The 24597-nt window shown below is 35.9% G+C and overlaps 1 pseudogene; it reads left to right on the plus strand.

Moving 5' to 3' along the window:
• The first annotated feature begins 9253 nt into the window (after positions 1-9253).
• Positions 9254-10593, plus strand: LOC117701392 (zinc finger CCCH domain-containing protein 15 pseudogene; annotated as a pseudogene).
• Positions 10594-24597: the final 14004 nt, after the last annotated feature.

Consider the following 24597-nt stretch of genomic DNA (forward strand, 5'->3'; position numbering starts at 1 on the left):
ATTAAACCAATACATATAAATGGGGACAACAGCCAGGAAATAGAGGTCAAACATATTCTGCTGTAAAGCCTGATATCATAATGACTTCTCCTGAAGCACAGTTCTCTCCCAGTTACTAATGTCAAACACTTACTACATCTAAAGGGATTGAATGGTATTAAGGGAAAGGATATCCTGCCCTGAACTGGGGAATACTCACTCTTTTTCATTCTTTATGCCTCTCATGTAAGTCCTACAAAATTACTTTCCCTGTAACAGTGAAATCCAGTATTTTCAGCACAAGAGCTTTGTTCCTCTGGCTCTGGGTTGATGGGATCAACTGATGTCCTTGAGTTCTTGACATTCAAGAAACTTTACTACCATGAATGTCCAGAATCTTCCCAGATGATTTTGCTCTTAAACCCCTTTATTGGAAAACAGAGATTAAGCCTACCTCCTTCATGAAGGCCTCCATTTTCTGCATTGAACTCTCTAATCTTCTCCCAGAATTGTTCATTTCCTTCTGCTTTACACTGAAGCAGAAGGGAAGCTACCTTCTTCCTTTGCAGTCTCTCTCTGTTTGCCATTCTCTCTCTCTCCTAAGTAATCTGCATAGTTTTCTCACCATATCTGTGGTAGGTCAGTAAATGCACTGCAAAAATGGTCCCAAGAGCAGGTGGTGTTGCTCCAACACAGGTGACATCACAAAGGAAGCCAGGGCTCTCCAGAATGCAAAAGAATAGCCATGGAAGGGACTAGTGGTTTAAAAGAGAAGTGTCATTGCCTCCTGGGTAACTACTTCCCCTCAGAGCTAAAAGAAAGTCATGTTGTCTTTTCCAGGAGACATTTCTGGGACACAAAGGAAGCCTTTCAGCACCTTCTACTTCTAAAGTCTGAAACCAGTTTATGATTGATTATTTTAAGATTTCTAACTATTTCCCATGTTGATGACTCAGTGGTTTCTCTATATACACTTCCCAGCAAAGTTTATTCCTCCCTCAAACACCCCTTACTCATCAACAGAAATAATTACAGCTGAATAATAATGTCAAGATAAAAGTACATGCAGAAGTAACACCTGCTTCAACTACCATTGATCAGAAGTACACCCAGAGAAAAACTTGTGGGTTGATCACTATGTAAGATTTGAGTTTTGGGGTACACTCATAGTATTCACTGCCAAGCTGTGTTAAGCTGCCTGAATGGGCATCAACTGATAATAAATACAGATGTTAGTCAATATAGTTTTCATTTTGCTAAAAAAATTGTGATGAACATTTTACAGAGATGATTAGAAAAAGAAGAAATTCAGCTAGAGAAAAAGCTTTTAGGGTCAGAATCATGCCCTTCCCACTGTACTAAAGAGACCAAATAGATATAAGTTACAGGTCATAGTGAAATTTTCCGTGGTATTAATATGAGAAAAAACAATACAGTGACAAAATTAAAAGAAAATTATTAAAATTAAGAATAATCATTATATTTTATTATAAAATATATGTAATATATAATTTTACATACATATAACATATATAATATACATATTGTTTTTGTTACATTGTAAAACTATAATATATATTGCATAAAAATATATATTATTTTATTTTACATGATTTATTTTAAAAATTTAATATAATATATAATGCATTTATTATATTATAACATATAAATATAACATAATGATATATTTTAATGCATTATTTATTATACATTGTATTTCATATGTTATAAATTATATTTTAACACCATATATAATATATAGTACAGATTACACATTTTATTTAAATATCATATATCAAATGATATTTATCATCTCTCATATAATATGTAATACAGCATATAACACATAATATAATATATACAGAAACACACATATATACTAATATATATATAATATATGTTAACATATATACCATATATAAGTTAATATAACATAAAAACATATATACATACACATACACACACAAACACACACACACACACATAACCAACTTAGCTACGCTAGTCAACAGCATCTAGTGGGAAGGAGTGATTGAAGATGATTTTAAATATTAAATGCAAAATTTGGCAATGTTCTTAGGGAAACAAGCCACTGTTGATTGAGTAATGCTCTGCATCCTTTGAATTCACAGCCTGCTCTTCTTTCTTCTTTTCACTATTCCTCTCAAGACAGGATATAGAAAATGGAATTACTCTCCTCAAGGTAGCCAAAAATTCTAAAAATGCTGCTCTAGTTCTCCTCCCATAATGTCATTAAAAAATTATCTAGCAATATTTCATAAAACCTTCACTCCAGAGGGATTTTGCCCAGAGCCTATGAATAAAGAATTACTTCCAAAGAAGGGCCAGGAAGAATGTGAACAGAACATTTTTTTCTGGGCTTCCTCCCATTCAGCCACTATTAAGTAAAATTATATATTGACATAACTGTTCATTTTTGTGTGTATAATTTAAGAACAAGAATAGTTTCCTCTGTGTCATTTCTAAACCTCCTGTGCCACCAAAACTTTACATAGATTATTATTATGCTTTGTCTTACAAATCTGTCTTCTCTTATGGAAGTGGTAACCATGGCTCAAATGGCTTATCATAACAGTAATCACATTGTTTCTGAATTAAACCTATTGTTTCTGTTTTCCTTGCTCTCCATTTCAAGGAATCAGGAAGTAGAGAAAAGAGAGGAAGGTAAAGAAATGAGTGGAAGGTAAAGAAATGAGTGGAAAGAAGAAAAGACCCTCAAATTCTCCAGAATCAAATTTAGCCACAGGACTGACCTTATCCACAGCATAACCAATGGTTTTCTTTTCTCTCTCTTTTTCTCTCTCCAGGCAGGCTTCTTGACTATTGATAATTTATTGTAAATCATTCATCTTTTAAGACTAAGTTTCTAGGAAAGTAGAAGAACAAAAACTGATTTTTTTCAGTGCAATTTTATCATGTTGTTTTTGGAACTCAGGCTTGTGGTTTCTTTTCTTAATATGTGACTTTAAATCTCTCTGTGCCTCTGACTTCCCACCCCTGAGATGAAAACAGTAATAATATTTATGCTATTGTGTGCTTATTAGAAACTGAGTTAGATTAAGTAAATGTCAACAGTAATGAAGCAATAATGGTGCTGATGTTATTCATATGATGGTGGTAATAATGCTATGGGACATTTCTTCCAAGTTTACAGGAAAACCTGGTAGAATAGTGACACCTAAACATGGAGTGAAAACAATAAGAAATTTGCTGGCTAAAGGAGAAAGCAAAAGATTCATAGGACACTAGAAACAGCACTGAGAAAAATTATAGGTCACTTCTCAAGAAGTCTACAAAAATTTCACAAACCTCCATCAAGGAACGAACAAACAAACAAACAAAAACCTCAATTCCAGACATTTAGGTAAACTGGATTTTAATTATTGTAATAATTTGGAGCTAGAGAAATGGCTCAATGATTAAGAGTACTTGCTGCACTTCCAAAAAAGCCTAAATTCAGTTAACAGCACCCATGTCAGGAAATTTACAACTGCCGGTTATTTCATCTCCAGAGAATCAAATGCCTCTAACCACTTAGCATATGCTCTCTCTGTCTCTGTCTCTGTCTCTGTCTCTGTCTCTGTCTCTGTCTCTGTCTCTGTCTCTCTCTCTGTCTGTCTCTCTCTCTCTCTCTCTCTGTTTCTTTCTCTATGTCTCTGTCTCTCTCTCTCACAGACACACAAACAAGTAGTTATTACATTTTAAAAAGAAACTTTTAAAAATTTTGTATTTTTAGTTATGTGTGTGTATGTCTGTGTGTGTGTGTGTGTGTGAGTCTGTGTATGTGTGTGAGGCCCCACATTAGCTTGCACAAATTTGCATGTACCATGAGTATATAGTGTCTGAGAAGGACAGAAAAGGGTACTTACTGGGTTCTAGTATAGCTTAGTATCAGATTGAAAGAATTTCTGAACAATTTGAAACTCATTTTCCTGAAAGATGTCCTTAAAAATCTAAAATAATTGTATGTCACTTCTAAGACAATTCACATATGTGAAAGACAAAAGAAAGATGTAAACCTATTGGTCTCTAAACTTGATTAATTTCTTCTATGTCCAATGTTTGAAGTATCCAAAAAAAACATATATGAGGTGAGAAAGCTTAAGTGGCTAAAATGCTTTATATTCAAGCATCAGCTCCTAAGTTTGGCTCCCCAGCACTCACATATTTGTGTGTGTGTAAGGGCATGCACATCTGTAACCATAATGCTGGAGGGGCATAGACAAGGGAGTCCTATATGCTCAATAGCCGGATAGTCTAGCCAAAATGGTGAAGTCCAGGTTCAGCAAGAGCCCTTCTTTCAAAAACAAACAAACAAATAAATAAATAAATAAAGCCACCCAATGTCAGTATTTGGCTTCCCTAATTAAATGCATATGTATGTAAACCTACATGTAAGCATATGTCACACAAAGAGTTACACACATGTACAATCACACACACACGCCACTACCACCATCATCATCATTCTCAAGAACAACAACCACAACACAAAATACCCCATGTAATTCCTGTGCCAAATTGCTTCCCTGGAAAACAAAGCATATAAAGAATACCTGGAGAGAGAACTTGCACTAGCTAAAATACCCATAAGAAATAAAGAGGACCACAGAGACGCTGGGATGAAAAAGCAGCTCAAAAAATGACTCCTTCATGCCAATAGGAGATCCAGCCCAAATGTTATCCATTAGGAGAGGCCCACACTGAGGAGAGATGACTGTGTCTTGGTATGTCTAACAGGCTGAGTCTTTGACTGATAGTATTCTAGGAAAAGTAAAATCTAGAAAGCATGGGTATATCTTGAAAACACTGAACAGCTATAGAATCTCACCTGGACAACACATTTTGTGATGAATTGCAATCTGTGTGATACATATTTGGTAGTGTCATGGTTCTTCTAATGAAATGCCTCCTAGGAGAGCATCACACAACCAACAGGTGATGGTGCATGCCTTTGATCCCAGAACTCAGGAGACAAAGCTAGGTAGTTCTCTGAGTTCCAGACCAGCCTTGTCTACAGAGCAAGTTCCAGGATAGCTAGGACTACACAGTGAAACCTCATGTTGAAAAAAATGGAAGAAGCAAAACATCATCTAAGAATGTAAGTGGAGGAAGAAACATAGCTAAACTCACAAAAGCCATGTTTTTTTTATTTTTTAATTTACATTTTAAATGTTATCCCTTTTCTCACCAGAATGCCACTATCCAATCTTCCCTTCTTCTGTTTTTATGAGGGTGCTAGCCAGTTCACTCACTCTCTCATGACTCCCTGCCCTGGCATTTCCCTACACTGGGTCATTGAGCCTTCACAGGCCTAAAAGCCTCTCCTCCCACTGATGTTCAACAAGGAAATTTTCTGCTAAATGTGAAGCTCATGTCATGGGTTCTTCCCTGTGTACTCTTTGTTTGGTGGTTTAGTTTCAAGGATCTCTGAGGAGTCTGATTGTTTGATATTGTTGTTCTTTCTATGGGATGTAAAAACCCTTCAACTACTTTAGATCTTTCTCTAACTCCACTAGTGTAAACTCCATTCTTAGTCCAAAGGTTGGATTCAAACATCTTCCTCTGTATTTGTCAGGCCCTGGAAGAGCCTCTCAGAAGACAACCATATCAGGCTTCTGTCAACAAGCACTTCTTGGCATTCATAATGGTGTCGATGTTTGGTTACTGTACATGGCATGGATCCCCAGGTGGCATAGTCTCTGGATGACCTTTCCTTTGGTCTATGCGCCACACTTTGTCTCCATAATCCTCCCTTGAGTATTTTGTTCCCCTTTCTAAGATGTACCAAAGCATCTTTCTTCTTCTTGAGCTTCATGTAATATGAATTGTATCTTGGGTACTCCAAGCCTTGAGATTAATATCTACTTATCAGTAGATATATACCATGTGTGTTCTTTTGTGACTGGGTTACCTCATTCAGGATGATATTTTCTAGTTCCATCTATTTATCTAAGAATTTCATGTACTTATTGCTTTTAATGGCTGAATAGTACTCCATTGTGTCAGTGTACATTTCCAGTATCCATTCCTCTATTGAAGGACACTTATCTACACTTGAAACTCATTGATTGTGATGGTCTCTTGATCTCTCTAGGTCTCAGATTTTTACATTGTGAAGAGGTTACAATCCATTTGAAAATTTAAAAGTATCTGATTCCAGCTGCAAGGTATTTTATGGAACCTGACTAACTATTAAAACACAATTTCGGGAAAGGCACCCTCATTCACAATTAGGGGAGGTACAAATTAACACAAATATTGTTAAAATAATGAACACTAAACTAGGTTCCTTTCCATGGTTGAGAAATAATCGTTCGCACTACTACTAATACAATTGTATTGTTGTGCTTGCAGTCAGCAGCCTAGCATGCCTATCCTTTGAGAGGCTCTAGCAGCAGGAAACTGAGGCAGATGTATATACTTGAAGTCAAGCATTAACCTGAGGGCAGGGAATCCTATGTAAGAGTAAGGGCAAGGGTTGATGGAGCTTAACTGTCAACTAACCTGGTGCCTGAGGTCTCCCAGAGACTAAGCCTCCAACCAATGAGCATATAGTGCTGGTCAGAACACCCAGGCACATATGCTGAATACATCTAATATAATCTGGTAGAAACATTATGCCCTGGGTACTTTGTGTGGGAGCACTCAGAGGCAAAAGGGAAGGGGATATGGTGAAGAACACTGGGATGAAAGACTGAGAAGGAGGGCAATATGTGCAATGTAAATAAATATTTAATACACAGGTTCATCTCATTACTTAGTGCCTTTGTAAGTCCATAAAAGGCTCACCATATTTCAAAAGCAATACAAATATAGGTAGGTTTGAGTGATTTCAAATCCTTAAATCAATCAGGATTTCTGGAATAAAGGCTAATTTATTTCAACTGCCTTGTCTAGGACACCCATAAAGCAACATGGTTATACATCTATCAATATTAACTTTAGTAAAAAACACAGATAGTATCTAATCCAGCTTTATGTGATGCTGGAAGATATCATTAAGACTTAGAAATTAATAGCTTTAAATTTTTGTTTTATTAGAATCAGAATTAATTACAATGTCCATCATATATTTTAATAAACACAGAAAGGTAAAGAACTTTAGAAATTTTATGGAGTAAAGAATGTATATCAGAAAACACAGAGTTAGAAAAAAGATGAAATTATGAAGCTTGTTGAAGTTTAAAATTAGAAAAATCATTAAAATCTCTAATTATTAATTTGGTAAACATATTAATGGAATCTTTAAACAATTGGCCAAGATTCGAGATTTATCTGTGAAAGCTCCTATTTAAGAACAAACTGAAGTAAAAGTCACTATTAGAATGTGCTGACCCTAAAAATTATTCTCTGTTTATTTTTTGATGACTTAGTATTTGCCAAAAGGTGACCCTTTAATGAAACAAAGAATTAGTGTGGAGTTTGTTGAAAGGGAAATAGCACAAATCATATAGAAGTTGGAGAGTAGAATTAAAAATAAAACATACTTTATGAAAATTTATTCCCCCAAAATCATATTCTCTTAACAATTTGTATGAAACGATACACAGATGAAATTTCTAACAAATTTAAAATACTTTATTTTTGTGCTATTGTGATAAAGAATTTTTTTGTGATTTTAGTCTATTTGTTTTGTTAGATATGCCACTTCCAAAAAATTTTACATTATGTTCTTGGCTGTTTTCTAACATTTAATTAGCTTGGCATGTACTTGGGACATTAAGGACATTTCTTTATGACTTACTTTGATTAGAGATCTTCACTGTCTTTGAAATGTGTTTGACAAGTTTAATGACATGAAAAATATCAGCATTCTTTCTAACAAATTTATGTATCATATTCACATATGAAAATATTTATTTTTTACATTTTGTGTAGTGTGAGAGAATGATAGAAAGAAAGAAATGGAAGAAGGGTAATGATAACATATATTAAACAAACAAATTAAAACTAAAATAAAAGTTTATTTCAAAGCTTTTCATCAATTCCTAAATTGCTAAAATCATATATAAGCTACTACAAAATATTATTTTTGTTATATATTTGTACTTAAGTGTTCTGTTTCAAATTAGCTTTTGGAGTGAACTCTTAAGTAATATTCTACCACTTGTTTAAGAACAATAGAAAAGTCAGTGTACTGATGCTCTTTTAATAACCAAGAGAAAACCAATGTACAATGAAAATGTACAGCACTATTTACATACTGTTTTAGAAAACTCAATCCTTTCTACAAATAACATATGACTCCAGTTCTTTAGTGGCAACATCAAAGACTGCTAGAAAAGAACAAAAATATGCCAATGCCATAGTTATTAGAAAACAATAAAAATTGAAACTATATGCCATTGCAAAATGCATGTTTCATGACCTCAAACCTTAATTAAAAGTTCTAAAATAATTGGATATTAAAAACTAAGTTATCTGCACATGGTTGTTTATGGTCTCAAAAGTTTCATACTGTACTGAGTTATTAATGGTTATTAACTATAATAATAATCTAAAATGTTTTACACAAATGTTTCAGATAAAAATGTAAACAGAAATCTCAATCTGATTTTTTACAAGATATTATCTTAAGCAAAGCAGAAACAAAAAAAATTTGCAGCTTGTTATGGATTCAAAAATTTTAAGAGTCCTTCCAGACTCTCCACTCATTTTTATTTTGCCTTTTAGTCCAAAATAATGTCTATATTTAAAGACATGAGACTATATACATTAGATCACAGGATTGTACTCTAGTTACTGTGGGTACTGTTTCTTTAAGATGAACTTTCTACATTCTTGTATGCCTGTGATATCATGAAAGATTGTATGCTAAAAGGAATTTTAAAGAGAGCTACCTTGTTCTATATGTGAAGTTTAGTTAGCTATGATTGCCTCACCATCCTGAATATTTAAAAAAAAAAAAAGAAAATTAGCAAAATCAACACAAACTAGTGAGTTCAAATCTGCTATAGGCTAAAATGTTACTGTCTATAAAACAAAAAGTATAGTAAAATAATAATAACCAATTAAATGATTGAAAGAAAAACCTTGGGCATGCAAATCTCCACTTCAAGTCTCCTCCTCTCCCATGGCACAATGCACTGTGGCACTGTCCTGTTACAAAGGCCACACCCAGGCAGCAAATTAGCAAGTCACTTTCTGTGTGAGCTGAGAAGGTTGCTGAGCCTTCTTGCTCCAGCTGCACTGCTGGGCATTCTGACCCTATCCAATTGCTTCACAGTCAGCCAGTGCCCCTTATTTCACAATGCCCCCAAAGAAACAGACTCAGGCCAGGAGCAACAAGAAGGCAGAGCAGAAGAAGACAGAAAAGATCATTGAGGACAAAACTTTGGAATAAAGAATATGAAGGAAACAAAGCAAAAGAAATTTATTAAGGCTGTCACTCTAAAATTAAAATTTGGTCAACAGAATTCATTTCAGGTAGCATAATGTGAAGCTGAAATGAAAGTGAAAGAAGATAATGAGAAGAAAGAATTACAAGAACCAAATGAGTTGTTCAAACCTGTAGTTGCTGCACAAAAAATATGTAAAGATATGGATTACAAATCTATGGTATGTGTATACTTCAAACAGGGACGATGTAATAAAGAAAACAAATGACCTCACTTCACAGACAAAATGTGAAAAGTAAAGTGTTTATATTGATGCAAGAGAAGAAAATCTAGAAAATAATACTATGGATAATTGGGATTTGCAAAAGCTGGAAGATGTAGTATTCAAGAAATATGCTGAGGCAGAAATGGAAAAAAAAAAAAAACCAAAAACTCAAATAGTGTGCAGATACTTTCTTGAAGCTATTGAAAATAATAAGTATGGCTGGTTTCAGGTGTATCCTCAAGGTGGGGACAATTTATGTATTGCCATGTACTTCCTCCTTTATTTGTGTTGAGAGAGAGAGAGAGAGAGAGAGAGAGAGAGAGAGAGAGAGAGAGAGAGAGAGAAAAGAGAGAGGAGGGGAGAAAGAAGAAAAAATCCCATTAGAAGATCTAATTGAAAGAGACTGATGTGCCCTAGGTATAAATGTTACCAAAAAGCACTCTAGAATCTTTTCTTGCATGGAAGAAAAAAGACAAGAAAAGACTGGCAAACTTGAAAAGGATACAGAAATACAGAAAGCTAACTTCAAAGGAAGGAAAGCACTGGTGTTCAGTGGTCATGAACTATTTGAATTTCATCCTGAGCTAATCCATGATGATGACAAGGATGCAGACAGTACCCATGATTTCAGGAAACAGGTGGTCATGAGGTAGATTCTATGGTTGTGAATGACAAAGATGTAAGCCTGTATATCCCTAGAGATGTAGAAGAGACACGTACCACCTTGGCAAGTCTTGAAATATTCAGCACATATGTATCAGATGAAGATGAAAACAATTTAAGTGAAGCATTTGTAAATGTGGCTGAAAATGTTAAAAGAAGTGATTTGGATAAGGACAGTGGAGAAGAAGACAGGAAAATAGGTCCATCAATAATGTTCCTCTTGATGAAAATCATTTCACTGGTGAAGATGTAGATGATCTAGAACAGAAATTAAACAAACTTGATTTAGCAGAATCACACCAAAAGGAAAAATTTATCAGATAAATATGATCAACATGAACTGAGATTGACTATGTTAATTGTTTTGTCACCTAGAATTAGCATGGAATGTATTTCTCCATGATGATTCTGGTGTGATTCTGTCCTCCACAAAAAGAATGGCATCTCTTCTAAATTTGGCTACATCTCATTGTAAGTTTCAAATAGTCAATGATGAAATAAAAATGCATTAAAGATGATTTTTGTTGTAACTGTCCACTTATGTTGAAAGTGTAACTGCTTTTCTAGCTGTTGGTATTAATTGAGGATGTGTAATTTTCAGGAACAACAAATTCACATTTAAAATACTTGTCTTTGATGCAGATTTGTATGTGTGGTTTTCTTTTCTTTGTACTTATATGATCTAGAGACTTCCATAAAGGAATGCACTGTACTTGATAAAGGAACCTGCATATGCAGATTCAGTATTGTACTTCTCTGAACAATCAAATGCAAATTAAGAATGGTATTTATTCAAACAAACATGGACAGCTACACTGCCATGTATTAAAGCTGCTTAAAGTTCTCCCCTTTTTGCCAATAAATTTGTAAATAAAAGCTATCATACGTGCAAACAAACAAAAAGGAATAAATATTTTGTATTACAGAATAAACTAAATGTTACACTTAAACAAATAGCCATAGTTCAATTCAAAGTTTCTACTTCATACATTTTAGCTCTTGATATATTAAATGTCTTTAATAATTAATACAGGCTATTTCTTATCATGACTGATCTTATATGGATGAAATGTCACTATCAATACAGTACTGGATGAGAAATATAGAAACCAAAATTTCCTATAGATAGAAGTTTTTAACTGAGTCATTAACCTGGACTTTAAGTTCTGTGATAACCATCAAGATACACTCATTCATTGGGTGGGGATAATGGTAAATTTTTAGCATATCTCATTATATCTACAATTTAAGGAATATTGGATCAGTGCCAGCCACCCAGTTTTTTTTTGGGGGGGGGGAATTGATTTTAAATAAATTGTAGAAAAGCTGTTATGGTGTACATGGCAAATTATCAATATCCACTGTTCTTTCAGATATAATTGGTACACTCAGTAGATAATATTCAATCAATCATCATATAAACCAATGGGTTTCTATTGACTTTGAATTGTACACTAGGTGAATGTATACACAATTACAACAGAGTCACAGAACATGTCATTGCACACCTTTTTATTTTCACTGTATTATAGAGGACATTAAGATAAGAAAAAATGCTGAGCTTAAAATATATTAATATTTGTACATGATGCTACCAATTTCATCATATTAATTCATATACTACCAGAGACTTTTATCATGTAAAGAATGTCAAACATATTTCAACATTGACTTCATGCAGTTGGTACAGAAAACAGTCATAGTAAGGGAATAAAAAATGATCACTGTCAATAATAATAATAATTTGAATGCTGTCTCTGTGCCCTTTGGCTAGTCTGGCTAAGGGTTTGTCTATCTTGTTGATTTTCTCAAAGAACCAGCTCCTGGTTTTGTTGATATTTTGTATAGTTCTTTTTATTTCAACTTGATGGATTTCAGCCCTGAGTTTGATTATTTCCTGCCATCTACTCCTCTTGGGTATACTAGCTTCTTTGTGTTCTAATGTTTTCAGGTTTGCTGTCAAGTTGTTAATGTATGCTCTTTCCACTTTCTTTTTGTGAGCACTTCAAGCTATGATTTTTCCTCTTAGTACTGCTTTCAATGAGTCCCACATGTTTTGATATGATGTGTCCTCATTTTCATTTAAATCTAAAAAGTCTTTAATTTCTTTCTTAATTTCTTCCTTGACCAAGTCATCATTGAGTAGAGCATTGTTCAGTTGCCAAGTGTATGTGGGCTTTCTGTTGTTTTTGTCTATGTCAAAGACGAGTCTTAGACCATGGTGGTATGATAAGGTACTAGGGATTATTTCAATCTTTTTGTATCTGTTGAGGCCTATTTTGTAACCAATTATATGGTCTATTTTGGAGAAGGTATCATGAGGTGCTGAGAAAAAGGTATATTCTTTTGTTTTAGGATGGAATGTTCTATAGATGTCAGTTAAGTCCAATTGGTTCATAACTTCTGTTAGTTTCATTTTGTCTTGGTTTAGTTTCTGTTTCCAGGATCTGTCCATAGCTGAGAGTGAGGTGTTGAAATCTCCCACTATTATTGTGTGAGGTGCAATGTATGCTTTAAGCTTTAGTACAGTTTCTTTTATGTATGTGGGTGCCCTTGCATTTGGAGCATATAAGTTCAGAATTGCAAGTTCCTCTTGGTACACTTTTCCTTTGATGAATATGAAGTGTCCTTCTTTATCTTTTTTGATTACTTTTGGTTGAAAAATGATTTTATTTGATACTAGAATTGCTACTCCAGCTTGTTTCTTGGGGCTATTTGCTTGGAAGATTGTTTTCCAACCTTTTACTCTGAGGTAGTTTCTGTCTTTTTCACAAAGGTGCGTTTCCTGTATGCAGGAAAATGTTGCGCCTTGTTTATGTATCCAATCTGGTAGTCTATGTCTTTTTTTTTTTTTTTTTTTTTTTTTTTTTTGGAGAATTGAGTCCATTGATATTAAGAGATATTAAGGAAAAATGAATGTTGTTTCCTGTTATTTTTGTTATTGGCAGTTGTGTTATGTTTGTATAGCTATCTCCTTTTAGGATTGTTAGAAGATTATTTTCTTGTTTTTTCTAGGTTGTAGTTTCCCTTTGTGTTTTGGAGTTTTCCACCAATTATCCTTTGAGTGGCTGATTTTCTGAAAAGATATTGTGTAAATTTGGGTTTTTCATGGAATATTTTGGTTTGTCCATCAATATTGATTGAGAGTTTTGCTGGGTAAAGTAGTCTGGCCTGGCATTTGTGCTCTCTTAGGGCCTGTAAGATATCAGTCCAGGATCTTCTGGCTTTTATAGTCTCTGGTGAGAAGTCTGGTGTAATTCTTACAGGTCTGCCTTTATATGTAACTTTGTCTTTTTCCCTTACTGCTTTTAGTATTTTTTTCTTTGTTTTGTATATTTGATGTTTTGATTATTATGTGACAAGAGGTATTTCTTTTCTGGTCTAATCTATTTGGGGTTCTGTAGGCTTCTTGTATATTTAAGGACATCTCTTTTTTTAGGTTAGGGAAGTTTTCCTTTATAATTTTGTTGAAGATATTTACTGGCCCTTTAAGTTGAGAGTCTTCACCCTCATCTATACGTATTATCCTCAGATTTGGTCTTGTCATTGGGTCATGGATTTCCTGGATGTTTTGGTTTAGGAGATTTTTGCATTTTGCATTTTCTTTGACAGTTGTGTCAATGTTTTCCATTGTGTCTTCTGCACATGAGATTCTCTCTTCTATCTCTAGTATTCTGTTGGTAATGCTTGCATCTATGACCTCTGGTCTTTTTCTTAGGTTTTCTATCTCCTGAGTAGTCTCCTTTTGAGATTTCTTTATTGCTTCTACTTTCATTTTTAGGTCCTGGACAGTTTTGTTTAATTCCTTCATCTGTTTGGTTGTGTTTCCTTGCATTTCTTTAAGGGCTTCTACCTGTTTACCTGTGTTCTCCCCAAATTCTTTGAGAGTGTTATTTATGACCTTCTTAAAGTCCTCTAACATCATCATGAGAAGTGATTTTAATTCTGGGTCCTGCTTTTCTGGTGTGATGTGGTGTTCAGGGCTTGTTGTGGTGGGGAAACTGGGTTCTGATGATGCCAAGTAGCTTTGGTTTCTGTTGTTTACATTCCTGCGCTTGCCTTGTGCCATTTGGTTAGCTGTAGTTCTACTAGCACTCACTGGTTCTGACTGGAGTCTGCTTTTTCAGTTATCTTGGTTGTATCAGAACTCCTCGGGGTATGGATGACTCTATGATCCTGAACTCCAGCTGCTCTGGGTTCAGTGGCTCTTCTAGGATATTTCAGGATATGGAGTCTCCACAGTGGTAGACCAGCTAGGTGTTTGCTGTTCTGAATGTAGTTGCTCCTCTAGGATGCTTCGGGATATGGTGTTCCCTGCTCTGCTGCTCTGAGGGCGGTGTCCTCACTAGGATGCCTGCAGCTCTATGATCTTTGACCTCTCTTGGGTGCCTCTGCAGCTCTGCTGTCTGTGCCTTCCCTAGGGTGCCTCTGGACTCAGTTTCCAGAGGGGAGCAGATCGCCTGGGAGACTGCTCGAGCCACTGATATCCAGGCCAGAGGTGGAAGGGACTTATGTCTTCTTATTTATATCCTGCTTTTCCTGATTTACTAGCATCAGTGTAAAAGGTAGTGGCTCCAGATATGAGAGTTCACTTTAATATATGAGGGATAATCTAATTAGTTCTTTTTATGAACTGAAGCTGCTTTCTTTTAGGGTATCTGTTGTTAATCTCTCCCAAGAAGTTACTGCATGCTCTTTGCCAATGTTCATCTTGTGCCCATAACAAGGAAATTTCTCCATTAGTAAAAGGTACAACAATTTCAGTCAGGTACAATTCCAACTAATTGTCAAAGACTCATTTTTTCCTTGAATATCAATTCAGAGACCTTCTCAATGTAGGTTTTTTACTTCTTACTCTTTTTATGCACTAAAAATATCCATTCTAAGAAATAATCTTCTCTCTCCATATGAATTCCTGTAGGAGAATGAGTAGAAAGTAAGATAACTAAGATGCAGGCCATCTTTGGATCAATACGATCTAGATGTGTATACTGCAGTTTTCTTTCTACCAAGGCTAACTCCTTCTCAGCCTCAGGTGTCAGTTTCCTAGGACTATTTAAATCTTTATCGCCTTGTAAGGTTTGAAATAAATTACTCAGCTCTTGAGTGGCCAAGCTAATTGCTGGCCGCAGCCAGTTGATACCTCCAAGTAGCTTCTGAAATCATTAAGGGTCCTTAACTGGTTTCTTCTGATTTGTACCTTTTGTGGCTTAACCAATTTTAAACTTATTTTATACCCTAAATAATTAATAAAATCCCCTCTTTGTATTTTGGGGGGCTATTTGCAATCCTCAGCAAGGCAAGGTTTTCTTTACTTTATCAAACATTCTTTCCATGATATTAATATCTGGATCAGCCAACAAAATATCATCCATAAAATGATAAATAATGGATTTGGGAAACTGTTTGTGAATCATCTGCAATGGCTGTTGTACAAAGTATTGACACAAGGTAGGGCTATTTAACATTCCTTGTGTTAAGACTTTCCAATTATATCTTTGTACTGGGAGACCTCTATTGAAGGTAGGTATGGAGAAAGCAAACCTTTCCTTATCACATTCATGTAGAGGAATCATGAAGAAACAATCTTTCAGATCAATCACTATGATGGGCCATTTCTTAGGCAACAATGAAGGCAATGGGATACCAGGCTGCATGGAACCCATAGGCTGAATAATCTTATTAATTGCTCTGAGATCTGTCAACATCCTCCATTTGCTAGATTTCTTTTTAATGACAAATACTGGAGAATTCCAAGGACTAGTAGACTCTTCTATATGCTGAACTTCCAGCTACTCCTGGACTAGCTGTTCTAATACCTGTAATTTTCTTTTGTCAAAGACCATTGCTCAATCCAAATTGGTTGACCAGTCAACCACCTTAATGGTAAGGCTGTTGGTGTCTTGGCAGCAATGGCTCCTTGGGGTAGAGCCAAATTTTATAATAGATCTGCTGTATCTTGTTTTTTGACAGCTTGGACAGTCTGTGACTGCCTTTGATAACATTTCCTAACTACTTTTAAAATTTTGTAGGAGCCTGATTGGTTTCATAACTCGACACTGATACTGAGGGGATATTAAGTTGGGTTTTCCACTGTTTTAATATATCTCTTTTCCATAAGTTAATAGCTATATCAGCCAAGTATGGCCTCAGTTTTCCTAGATGACCTTCTGGTCTTATACATTTAAGCCATCTGGTGCTTTGTTTTATTTTGGATACAGTACCAAGACCTTGAAACTGGATGTCTACTTCTTGAAGTGGCCAATTTTCAGGCCAAGTATTTGGAGAGATAATGGTGACATCTGCTCCACTGTCAACCATCCCTTCAATCTCAGTGTTATTCACTAGTATTCTTAGTTTTGGTCTTTGATCCTCTATAGAAGTTTGCCAAAATGTTTGCTTTTGGCTCCCTGTGAGGCCTTCTGCATTGTCTATAAAAGTTTCCTCAGCCTTTTCTGGTTTCAGAACATCTGTTTTTGAAACAGTGACATTTAATTGCCCTGAGGAAGAGAACTCTCCCTTCCTGGCATTGGGGGCCTGTAAGAGGCCCCCTGTAACGTTTTTGGCAGGGTGTTTCTCCATTTGTCTGTTGTTGCTCTACATTCCCTAGTCAAATGTCTGCATTTGCCACATTTTTAACATATTCCAGAAGGCATAGGCCTCTGTTTTGTATTACTTTGGTTTTTCCTGCAGTCATTTCTGAGATGACCCCATTCACCACAATTAAAACATTTGAAATCTTGCGTCATTTCTAGGTGTCTAGTGGCAGCTTTTCCTATTACCGTCATATCAGCTGAACAACATCCAACATCAGCTGTGTATCTCTAATTCACTCATCTATTGATGCTGACCTTGCCCTCAGTGGTCTGATTAATTTCTTGCATTTAGCAGTTGCATTTTCACAGGGTAAAGACTCAATAATTGCATTTCTTGCTACTGAATCTGATACACTCCTTTCAACAGCTGAGGTTGTTAGCCTTTGTAAAATGTCAGGGAAGGTTTTTTTGGACCTTATATGACTTCAGTAAATGGTTTAAGTCTCTTCCCAGATTCTGCTACTTTGTCCCAGGCATTTGAGGCTGACAATCTATACAATGCCAGAGTTTCTTCATCATATACAGCTAGCACTTCTATTTCAGCAAAACGACCTTCACTAAGCAGTTGGTCTATGGAAATCTCTCTTCCCCTTGCTCTATTTTGTCATGCTATCTCCCTCACCTCATCTCTCCAGCATGCAACCCACTGTAAATTTGCAACAGGTTCTAGTATTGCTCTTGCCATATCTTTCCAGTCTTTGTGGATTATTCTATTTTTAATAGCCCAAGAAGTCAGAATTTGATTTACAAATGGCGAGTGCATTCCAAAAGTTGTGACACTTTCCTTAAATTTTCTCAGATCTAACAAATCCACGGGTTGTCATTCAAATTTCTCATAAACATGAGGATAAACAATGTCTGGAGGTCTGTGTTGTATATTAACTGGATAGACTAAAGTGAATGTTCTTATAACACTTGATTGGTTTTCTCTAGTTTCTTCGGTCTCTACCTGAGTATTTTTCTTAACTGAAATTTTAAATTCCTCCCTTAAGGTCTGTGTCCACACTTCATATCTCTCCTTTTGTTGCTCTTCCTGTTCCTTGAGTTCCTGTAGTCTCTGTTCAAGGTTCTGACTCAACATTTTGAATTTTTTCTTATAGTATAACTTTGATAGTTTGCTGTCCATTTTACTTTGATTGATTAATTTTATAAGGTTATTTTCTTTTTTCCATTTTTATTGGAGGGAACTTTTATTTACACTTCAGATGCCATCCCCTTTCCCCATTCCCCCCCCTTAGAAAGCCCCTATCCCATGTCCCCTTTTCCTTTTTGCACTTATACTTTTTTAAAAAATGTTAATCAAAGGCTTTATAAGTTTAGTACTGCTCAATCAGAGGTGTAACCCACTACCCAACCTAGATATATCAACTAACTTTGACTGGATGATACATGAACATCTGCCTTCCTGTCTTCCCCCTCTTTCTCTCTCTCATCACCTAGCTTCTCCTCTCCTCCTCCTCCTCTTGTTACTCCTTCTTTTCCTCTCAGTACTCCTCCCATTTTACCTCCTTCTACATATCACCCTTCCTGTTAAAATGAATCTTTTCTCTCAAAATATAATTAGAGACTAATTATGCCAATTTGTACCAGTGAGGTACAGGATAGTCCTAATACCCAGTCCATCATTTTGTTGACTAACCAGCACCTCTGTCATCTATCCTAACTAAAACTTTAGTTCTGCACCTGGCTTTAGGATGAATGTCAGCTTATGACCATCCACTCAAATCTTTTCTCTCAAGGTAAATAGCCAGGATTGGTTATGTGACTATAAGTTTTCAACCCCATCAGAAATCCAGAATGACTGAGTTAACTATAATTGTGGGAAGCACAAAGCATAGCTTCTAAACCTTAGCCAATTTATCGAGAACTCTGAACACCTGGACACTCCCTATACTACAAAATGTTGGAGCATCTGTTCTCCCACCTTCTGGCCCAGGATCATCTGACAAACCTTAGTGCTGCAGAATTATTAAGGGCTGATTACTCTGTCTAGGCAGATATAATCAGTCGACTATTCTGCAAGTGTGTCCATTTCTGGACAGTTATCTTGTCTGTAGAAGGAAAGAGGCAATTCTTGCCTAGTGGCTGTCTCACCACAACTGGAGTAACTCCAAGGATGCTCAATTTCTTCTTAGAATTCATTATAGGAAGCTGTCAGGAGCAGACAGGTCTCTAATCAAAATGAAGATTAATACAGGAATGTTTGTCACGTCAATTCTGTGGATTTCTGATGTTTTGAAAACCAACTATCCATGTAAGGTAATCTGGACTGTTGCCTGTTAACTCCACTCAGCTATCTCTAAATAAACATAGGAAAGACCCTAACAATAAACTCCAAGCCATGAATTTGCTATAGTCCCTTAACTCACAGGCTGACCATCTCAAATCAGTTAAAAAAGTTAAAGAAGGACTGGGTCTAAGCCTTGTATTCCTTAATGTGTTATACTGGTACAATGTCTATGAGAGTAACAATATTCATCTCACTTTTGTATCAATAAGAAGCTCATACCAATGAAAACCTTAAAATTTTTAATCAAAATAAATTGGTGCCATTTAAGAATTTATATCTTCATCTTGATAATAATTATCCAGATTTCTACTAATAGGTTATGGCTATCCAATAAATCCTAGCTAATCCTCTCTATTCCCACAAAACCATTACTTTTCCCTAGAAAGACAGCCCAATATTTAAAACCTTGGTCCCCAGGCCCAGGGAATATAGGTGCTGACTCATCATTAGCTTCTTCAAGCTGAGTATAGGCGTTGAGATATTAGAAGAGGAGTGGGGGGAAGAGCAAATTGACAATCCTCTGATGCTGTGTCTTCACTGCCTCCTGATGGAATTCCCGGACCTCAGAGGTTTGAGCAGGTCTGCCCAGCTTTCTTGTTGTGTAGATACACCAAGGCTGATCATTCTGCAATATACAATTCTCAAAACAAATTTTAGTATCAAGATAGTTTTTTTAAGAGGACTGACATTTTATTAAGGATGTTGGTTCTAACCACATTTCTATTTTTCCCCTCTTTTATTGAATATAATATTTATATTTCAAATTTTATTCCCTTACTGCATTCCCCACCACCACCCAGGAACCCCTTCTCCCACCCCCCACCTCCTGCTTCTATGAGGGTGTTTACCCAACTACCCCCAAACCCCTCCCTACCCTCAGATTCCACCCCTCAGTGTTCAGCCTTCAAGGTACCAAAGACGTCATCTCCCCAGGGTCTAAACCCCCAGTCTAGGAGCACATATGGAGAGAGACATGACACCAGCTATATATGTAGGGGAGGATGGCCTTGTTGGGCATAGGTTGGAGATAAGGTTATTCTCTAATTCTTGCTTCCATTCCTCATTATTTTCTCTCTGCTGCTCAGTCTGATTTGAGAGCTGCTGCATCTCCTGTTCTATCATCTTTTCAAGTTCCTGTCTCCCACCTTCATTTTCATCTTTCTGTCTCTTATTCTGATCTATAATTTCTTGTGACTTCAATTCTGTTTCCTCTAAGCTTTGTTGCCAAGTCATAAGCTTCTCTTTCTGGTGTTCATGCTGCTCTATAATTCCCTGTATCTTTTGTTCTAAGCCCTATTTTCATAATTTTAACTTCTCTTTATGTTGTAATTGTAATATTGCAGTGTTTGCCTTATTTTGATTTGGTAACTTTAGTAAATTATCTTCTAGACTTTGTTTCCAAATTTTATCTCTATCTCCTTGCTCTTGCTTATTTTGCCCAATAAAATCCTGTACCTTTAGTTCTAGTGTTACTTGTAATCTCTTTTCCAAGGCAAGGAATTTTTTATCTAGGGCCCTGTCTTTTGAGAAAACATAGTAAATCAAGAGAATAAATATTACAATACCAATAAATAATAAGGTGTCTATTTTTCCTAAGTCAATTACTGTCAAAACACTCAAAATATCATCACATAAAGCCCAAAAGATATTGTTTTTGTCATCTTTAAGTATCAAAAGGTTATGTGTCTTTTTTATATTAAAGAATTACTTGGTCTGCAGCCCTCAGTTCACTGTTTCTACCAGAAAACGACCTCACAAGCAGTTGTGTTCTAGGATCACCTCTCTCTCTTTGCAGTTTTTACAGGGCACTGAGTAAGCCCAGCTGCAGGCTGAGTTCTGCTCCTGATTCTGGCTGTAGCTCTCTGTCTGGTGGTTGGAGGAGGAAGCCTTTCTATGGTTCTTTTTAGGCCCTCAAATCTACTCTGCTTTCAATACAGGCTGGTGCAGCCTAGAAGGCTGCCAAGCTGCATTCAGAGATTAGGGAGCAATGAACTTTTATCTCAGGTTAGTTGAGTCCTAAGTAATAAGTTGGGCACCAATTCGTTGTGGTAAATCTCGGACCCAAACAAGTCCAGTCAAGAAAAACACAACTCAATATTTATGATTATAAACTGCAAGCCTAGTTTGGGCAGATTTACCATTGCATTTTTCTATTCCCCAGCTATGAGATCCTTTATACTCCCCCTTCTACTGCCCAATCACTAGCCTTTATTTTACAAATTCAATTGGACAGAAGATTCACAAGATTCACTCCTCCATGGCCCCTCCCAGAAGTGAAACTACCATCAAAACAGGAGGCTGAGGCTATTGACAACATTGGGCTGTTAACAATTCCTGCTCATTCTCAGACCTGGAAGAGAAAGGCTGTTAAAAGATAGGCTTGGTTGGCACCTGTCCCTTTATTTTCACTGTTGTATTAAAAAGACTGTGTTTTGGGGTTTTGTTTGGTTTGGTTTTTTTGTTTGTTTGTTTTTGTTTCTGTTTTTGTTTGTTTGTTTGTTTCTTATTTCAACCCAAGGCATTACTTTGTAAAAGTAATCTACCATAGTTAACAGTAAATGAGGAACATACATATTTTTGACAAATTACTGATGAAGCACATCATTTTAAAGATAGTTATAATATAGTTTTGTATCATTTGTATGTAAATAAGGTCAGGAGAATATGTGTCTTCTTGTGGTCAGGAGGCTATTTACACCCAAGCAACTTTTATCATAAAGCTTCTCTTTCTGAAAAGTAATTTTTCCAGTACTTTGCCTGAAGATAATGGCCCAGCTTCTATGCTGGCACCACAAAACAAACCTGAATTTTTATTAGTACTAGATCAAGGAAACTGCATCCTAGTTCTCAATGGGCGTCTATTATAGAACATTGTGTTTGGTCATAACTAAAATAAGACATATATGCTTGGGTTTATCCTCTATAACTATTCTATCCAAGGAATACTTTTCACAGAAATAAACATTGAAGAAACCACAATTAAAGCAGTAGAATCTTATCTTCATGGAGGATGTTTCTAAATAAATATGTAATTTTAGACAGACATGGAGGTATATATACTTTGTGATCTCATCACCAGAAAGGCAGAAGATGTCAGATCTCTTTGAGTGCAAGCAGAACAAGTACAGAACAGCATAGGCATGAGTCACATTGTCTCAGACACACAGAGCATAAATCATATATTTTCTGAGACACAAGTTCTTGTTGACTACACAAGAATACTGTAAGGTATTCCTCTCCTGGTAGTGGGTCTTAGATTTGCTTAACAGTAACATACCACAAAAGACAAATTTTTGATGTAAAGGTGACCCAGAAAATTGCACCCACTTGCCCCAGCTTTTGTCCAACATCTTTTAGAGTTCTGCAAAGTAATGCTACAACTTTTGTAAACATTTTTTTATCTGGACTTCCATCTACTTCAGCTTCAGCACGTGCTGCAGTATTTTCTCCCGTCTTCTGTGATAGTGTTCATTAGAAGATGTATGTAATGCAGGTTCTGCACATTAATTCACAGGCTTTAACACAGTGGCATCTACATACAGACGTTCTCAAGAGAGACATGTTCATCTAGACAAAAGTATTCCAGAAAGCTTCTCAAGAAGTAAAAAAAAAAAAACAAACCTGTTTGAATGTAAAGACTAACAAGAAAGAAAAACAACCAACACTTATAGCCAGTGAACACAAGACTGATGGACCACATAGCACAGAGACTTCATTTAAGATGGGTATAAGTGTTTACACTTTGCATAACTGCTCTTTCATAAGAGGTTCAGAACTCTACTATACATCAATTGAAAACTACATCTGTTGTGTGGTATGGAGCATGCCCTGTTACGACAGATATTATTGAAATCATAACTGTCCCCATGAATCTTTAAGTCTCTAACCTTCTCCACATGCCCATCAGAAGTCCTTTTCACATTCCTGGTGATATATGCACCTTTGACTTGTAAGCTCCTGAAAGGAAGAAATCTCCAGAGACACTCAAACAAACAAACAAAAAAAGATTGAGAAAATATTACCTAATCTTCTGTAAGTATGATTCAAGAAATGGAAAAATGGAAGAATACACATTGGGCTGAAAGCCATATGCCATCTAGACCCATGACAATGAAAAGCTTTCATTTGTCATTTGCACTAGAATCTTCTTACAAACTGCTTCGCACCTGTGATATCTTATGACCTGTGTCATGAACCACAACTTACTCAAAATTTTGTTCATATCACTTTCCCTATCAGGAGGACATTTAGAATTAGGACATGTTATGAAACTCTCTCCCTTTTGGACTTCATCTTCAAACAGTGCAGCAGGGTATACTTGCCAGTAACTCCATTTCTCTCAGAAAGCAAAATTTACAGAATATTTGTGTATAGATAGAAATGGAAAATCACATTACATGAAGAGAAAAGGGTGATTGGGAGGATGAATTAGAAAAAGGGGGAGTAAAATAAGTGGATGAATAAATAAATAGTAAAATAAGTGGATGAATAAATAAATCCATTGGGAAAATTCAGCCAGACATTCACCAGAACCAGTTGACTGTTCTGGATAGATGTTGGTGGTTTTAGAAGTGGCTGTATCCTCTGGTTCATGCTTATAGATCAAACTCAATTCTCCATGTGGTGTTTCAGAAAGGCCACATCTCACTCCAATTTCCTACTCCTTCATAACATGTGCCCTATCTTCTTCAGCTTAGTGTGCTCCATTAAGAGTCAACTGCACAGATTGTTAGAAACACCTTCTGTAGTGTAAGCTTCTGAGATCTTGAGAGTCCTCATTCTAGTCTCCATTAAGCCAATCCATCCCAGTTTACCATTAAGACTTACGAAAAAGCCTAATACAGCCATGATTACTGAAATCCTAAGACCATAAACAAAGAAGAGACATCTCAGGAAAGGATAAAGAACTTTTTAAATTCTCAATATCAATAATGAACCATGATACTCCAGAAGAAAGTAGAATCTCCTGTCCTTCAGATTGTCTAACATAATTGAAAAATTATAAAAGTAGAGGGCAAATGACTTTAAGTTAGGTAAGGAGAAGGAGAACAAAGGGAAGGACATTTTACCTACAATTTCCAAAACAATCAGCTCAGTAAAACCTTGTCTCAGATTCACAGATCCATGGCTGCCTGAAATCCATCACATGTTGTGAAACACTTTTCTGTCTTGAATCTTCTGAAAATGGCAAACAAATACTGGTAAGTGTAAGAGTCTCTTTTACATTTAGAAAAATTAAACCCAAAGAAGAAAACACTGGTGTTGGCTAACAGACTTTAAAGACAAAATCAGAGTAACACACTTTCTAATCTAGAAACAAAGAAAGGCAAAAATGACCTTTCCACAACAGGTAGACTCCCTGACAGGCATTTATCAATAGAACAATGACTCCTTCTTAAGCTCTTTGGGTGTTGCTGTGAATTCAATGTTTTTATTTTCCAA

Source organism: Arvicanthis niloticus, assembly GCF_011762505.2.
Source record: "Arvicanthis niloticus isolate mArvNil1 chromosome Y unlocalized genomic scaffold, mArvNil1.pat.X SUPER_Y_unloc_7, whole genome shotgun sequence".
Taxonomy (NCBI): Eukaryota; Metazoa; Chordata; class Mammalia; order Rodentia; family Muridae; genus Arvicanthis; species Arvicanthis niloticus.